Below are 5,601 nucleotides of genomic sequence, written 5' to 3' on the forward strand. Positions count from 1 at the left end.
CCTTGTTACCATGTTCTTTAAAGGCTTCCTCTTTTACACAGCAAGTAACCCCCATCTTCTTCATTTCTTTAGTAATCATTATTCTCAATCTGCAAGTCACGATGAAGCAGCAGACTTGGTTAAGCATCACAAATTCTCAGAAGGCCTTTTCTGAGGGTGAACACAACGGATGAACCATACAGTCGGAGGAAATATCAGAAAAAACATACAAAGCAGTATTTAAAAACCAAATAAGACAAAGCCCTTAGAATAAACGCATGCTTTGAAATAATGTACATTACATCTAGCCTTTGAAAATAATGTTCTGAACAAAATGAATGATAAAGAACACCAATCGCTCCTCCAACACTATCATGGGCAGAAGTCCATCTATATACACACACAACAAAATATAAAGGACACTGAATCATCTTAGTGAGCTGCAGGAAAGAAGATGAATTAAAGGCACACTGATGAGAAGTTTAACTCTCGTTAGTGTAGACAACCAACGGGCATAGTGGTGTTGGTCCGACTTCCTATCTTTTCACCTTTTTCTCTGTCTGATCTAGGGCGCTTCCACAGTGCTACATTTTGTGTTCCATTCAGAGCACAAGTGCTACATTTTGATGCCAGTCCCCAGCTTTATGAACCTGAAAGTGTTTATAAGCTTTCAATTGAACTGCTATGAAGTTATGTCACTTTCTCAGGCAAGGAAGTATCCATTTACATTACAAATATGCAGTTTACTCACCAAAATAACGTATGTTTGGGAATTTACCCCGATGTTTGGAGCGGTGAGGAGCAGTACGAGAAGAAGGTTGTTGATTTTTGTTGATTTTATCATTTCTCCTGCTAGTTCTTATTGGATCAAAGAGATTACACAATATCTTAAACAAAAGAAGATAAGATTCCTCCAAGTGTCTGCTCTGAGAATCTATGCAGTTTGGCAGCCTTTTTCGACTATAGGAAGCTATTAATGAAACCCGAAAATTGATAAACCTTAAACATGTTCTTTAAGACTTTTATGATGCATAACAGGGATTAGATGACATTAACTAAAAAGACCTTAATAAAAATAGTCAGGCCTGAGAAGTGTATCTATATAAATCTATATTTTGGAGATCATGATATAATATTTGTAATATATTTTAGTCATGTACTTCTCTGAATTCACCAGATTGTTATTTACCTCTACACTACCCTACGGTTAAACCTACAGCACATATCTGCGTTTACCCTTCTGCTAGTAAGGGGGTAAAGGGTCTTTCTGCCTGAAGAGTACAAGTCTGAACTAATGTTTACTGAGAGTTACACACATGGTGCAACATCAGATGTGGTTTTTTTTAAATGAACAGATGGAGAGAGCAACGATAAAAACAGGAAGGTTTAATCTAAGAGTCATACACCAAGCAAAAGTCTTCCTGTTATCTACATCCCTCAATGACTAAGCCATCACCACAAACGCACAATGTCTGACATAAAGGCCACATCTGTTCGCACAGACGTCATCTTAGCTTTTGCACTTCACCAAATGTAATGCTCCCTTTTCCCTTTTGAGACCAAAAGGGAAAAGGGAGATAACAAAAGTGAAGTTTAGTGCAGAGCTCCCACTAAAACTTTGTTTTCCAACTTATCATTTGATTACGTGTTTTAGTGTTTTTTTCCCCGTGAAAAATGTCAATAACATTTTCCCACAAACGACATCTTTATATTATTTGTGGTTTTGATTGGATTACATTTATTCAATTTTCCGTTAATTGAGTAATCGTTTTAGCTCTGTGTCAGTTAGTAATGCTTTGTTATGTGAACTCCAAGAGAAGGAGCCTCTCTGCAGGAGTATTATGCCTAACCACGCATCTGTTCTTATAGCCTCATGCCAACATTAGCAATGAGCTAACCTTTTTCGGTGAAAATAAATTGCAATCCTCAATCTTTCTACCTCCCTGCAATCCCCTCAAGTACCCTTAGGGTTCCCTGTACCCCCAGTTGGGAACCAGTGCATTACATGACATTCTGCATACTGGATTTTGTGAGGAATACATCTACTTTATAGTGTTGTGAAAACATCCTGCCAACAACTCTTAAAGATAATATTTAAACAGATCGTGAACCTTCACATTTGTACTAAATAGAGCATTATAAAGCAAGTCAATGACACATCTATTTATGGTAGGACTTTGCATCTACTTCTGTCTCTCTAATCAAACTCGTCAAAAAATCCCATGTTTTTTAATAACCACATGCATACTGGAAGTAGAGCCAATTCTTCTGTAACGACTACTTAAATACTGCTGTGAAAATATCATCAAACAAACTGTATGTTTTTTGACCAGATGTCCAATACATTTAACCATAATCATTTTGACTTAAAAAAACATCATAGCATACATCGATGCAACTTCTATAACCTCAAATTAACTGCTCAAATCATGCAAAGACCACAACGTATCCCTTTTTCTGATCTTCCTCTTCTACGTTTTGAAAGACATGTTCAAATAAGGGTATGATGAGGGATTGAGGGGTTTGGCCATGTGTTCTCTGTCTTCTATATAATATGTTCATTCCCTCCGACTGATCACTGCAAAGCATCTTCCCTTCAAACCCTGAGAAGAACTCATCTACAGAGCATCTGTCAGACATCTTTATCCATCAAAGCAGGTACACAATGAATTGCAATATATCATCTCAGGGCACAATGGTCGATAACTAATGATTATAGTGATCTTGTTTAATCATTAATGATCCAATGATTTTTATGATTCATTATTTGTTCTGAGAAATTACAAAAAAGTGGAAAATCTAAATTTATCAAAATGTCACTGAAGTACATTTCAAATGTATTTCTATATATATGTATTTCAAATAATAAGCACTGCAAATGACGAGTCAGTTGGCCAATGAATTGCTGTCTTTCCTCATCATTTTATCTCTATAACGGAAATTAGTACTTCTTTTGTAATTGCTGCAAAAAACGTTTTTTAAATAAGCAAAAAAATATATTAGGAAATAGTTTTAACGTCTTTTGTCTCCTTTCTATAGGGTGGGAGATCAGGCCCATACTGCAGGCAACTAAGGTCATTTATGTTCTTAAGTAGTGTTTAATTATCAGCTCCTTACTAAAGATATTTAACATTGTTTTAAATGTGCTGAACACTGATCTGCCTCTCTGCCGACAATAAGCTTTTTTCTATAGAATCTACATGTTATGTTTCTTGAGTTCTTTTATATTATCATTGTTCATTATCTGTTTGGTGACTGATGGTTTCTGATCTGTGTGCAGATGGCTGGCCTGTGCTGGATCGCAGTGGTGCTGACCGTCTTCATGTCTGCTGGAGATACTTTGGCTGATGTGGACCAGATCAAGAATGGGTGAGTACACAAAGACAGTTGCTCTTGTCCTTCCTAATGACTCTAGTACTAATATTACAGCTAGTTCTGCTACGAATGCTACTACTCCTAAAGTTGTTATCTAAAACTCGAAATGAACAGATTTCACCAAGAGAAGAGAATGTTATTCCTTTCACATTCCAACTTTCTATCTTCCATATACAGTTTATAAATATTTACATACAATGCAACTTCTGCAATATTTTACATCTTGGCTCTCTTGTTTTTACAAGGTTTTCTTTGTGTACGTATTTAATTATCTTTGTTAGAGATAGCTAATCCTATTATTGGTTTTTACTGCCAAGAACTGCCTGTAACCACAACGTTTATTACATGTTTAGTTTTGGCAGGTGTGGACTCGTTGACAGCGTCAGTGGACTTGTTAGCTCTCCATGTGTTGCAACCCCTGCCCCATCAAATGAAGAAGAGGGAGCAGGCGAGGCAACAGGTACAGACACGGACTCAGAAATAGCACCAGTTGAAACAATTGGTCCAGACATTGGCGGAGAAATAAGAACCAGAATACTTGGTGGCAGGGGAAAAAAGAGAGGCGGACGAGTGAGCAGGTGCAAAAGAAAAGGCAGGGGCAGAAAAGGTTGCAAGGGTAAAAAGCCCGGGAAAAAAAGAAGATGGCATAAGACCAAAGGAGTGCGCAAATACAATGTTGGAGGACGTGGCAGCCGTAAAAAACATGGTAAAAGCAGCAGCAAGAGTAGAGGCCAGCGTGGGTGGGGACTGCTATGATACTGGTAAAGAAATGACTGTTAGCTCCGGAGAATCGGAGCGGCAATTTAATTAATCTTATTGAGCAGAGCAGTGTCTTATGAATAAAAATATGTGCTTCTTTCTTTTACTTACCAACAGATTTAATGAAACCCTTCTCGAATTATTTGAATGTTTTATTGGCATTGTCTATAAACACCTGAGTTTTGGCACTGACACCGAAAGGATTCCTTTTAGGGGGATTTAAAAAGAATTTACATTTTTGTTGTTGTGATCACATCCCATAAAATTGCCAGTGTATTTCAAAGCCATTTTGTTTTGTCAAGAACAATTTGTTTTTATTTTGCTAGTTCTTAATTAATTCATGGTGACGACCAAACATCAAGCACCTTTCATGCTCTCAAGGCTATGAATGGCTTTGGTTTCCACCCTTCCCAAACAAAACCCATCGGTAAAAAACATTGCTTAATTGAATAGAAATACTTATATGTTTGGAAAGGCTACACAACAAAGGTAAACCCTTGATTTTCATTTTGTGTTTTTGTTTTAACGCGATGTTCTGCAATTTTAAACTGAGTCACCAAAGAAGGGTTCATGTAAATTATACTCAGTATCTTTAGTAGTTTTATGATTGTTCTCTGTACTTCTGTAAAGCATCATTGTACCAAATCTTCTGATGTTTTAGTTCTTTCTAAGTAAAGCTTCGCTAAGCATCAACTCTTGTCTATCTGTGAGTCAATCATTTGGGAACTCTTGGATTCCATAAATATGTAGAAACCCTATCAAGGGTAGATTTATGATTGTCTATAATTTAGTTTTTGACAACAAAGGATTGTCCTTTGACTGCAGCGTCATGTATATAGTACAACGGCTCATTTCCAGATAGACGTGGATTTGTGAAAACAAAACTTGGGTTCAGGTGTTTTGTCTAATTGTAAATAAACAAAGTCTTGGCTTTCAGAATATGAAACTTTTGTTGCCAAATGTACACGATAAATACATTTTTGAAGCTTGTAAAGGGAAGATGACAAACACCTGTCAACTCGCACTTTGCTACTACTCAGAGCCGCTGTAATTTGCCCCTACACCCTGTTGCCAAGCAACGCTTATTGTGGTGTCCTTTGATAAGCAGGTAGTCATACCATTAGCTATAACTAGCTAGATCTGATCGATATGGACATAAACACGAATGAATTATAACCTGACGCGCGAGAGAGAAGGATCAGTGATCAGGATCAGCTGCTGCTGATGGAGATCACCTGCAGCTCCGCCGCAGTACGGACGGGTGAGCAGAGCAAAACACACACACTTCAAGTTAGACCACACACATGTAGCTATTTTATCTACCTCTCCAACAGAATGAACTACTTATAAATACACGTATTCTCTGTGGTCTGGTGGGTCACTCATTACTGGATTAGCGAGATGCATGACAGAGAGTTATTTAACCGTAACGGCGAACTACATTACACCCGACTGTCACTGGAACATGCAAAGCCACGTCCTGCTAAC

At 37.6% G+C, this 5,601-nt stretch overlaps 1 long non-coding RNA gene across 1 annotated transcript; it reads left to right on the forward strand.

Moving 5' to 3' along the window:
• Positions 1-2,507: 2,507 nt before the first annotated feature.
• LOC134864772 (uncharacterized) lies at positions 2,508-4,806 on the forward strand. The gene is made up of 4 exons (XR_010165872.1): positions 2,508-2,637; positions 3,019-3,053; positions 3,260-3,348; positions 3,708-4,806. It is a non-coding gene; the product is annotated as an uncharacterized LOC134864772 (long non-coding RNA).
• Positions 4,807-5,601: the final 795 nt, after the last annotated feature.

Source organism: Eleginops maclovinus, chromosome 5 (genome assembly GCF_036324505.1).
Source record: "Eleginops maclovinus isolate JMC-PN-2008 ecotype Puerto Natales chromosome 5, JC_Emac_rtc_rv5, whole genome shotgun sequence".
Taxonomy (NCBI): Eukaryota; Metazoa; Chordata; class Actinopteri; order Perciformes; family Eleginopidae; genus Eleginops; species Eleginops maclovinus.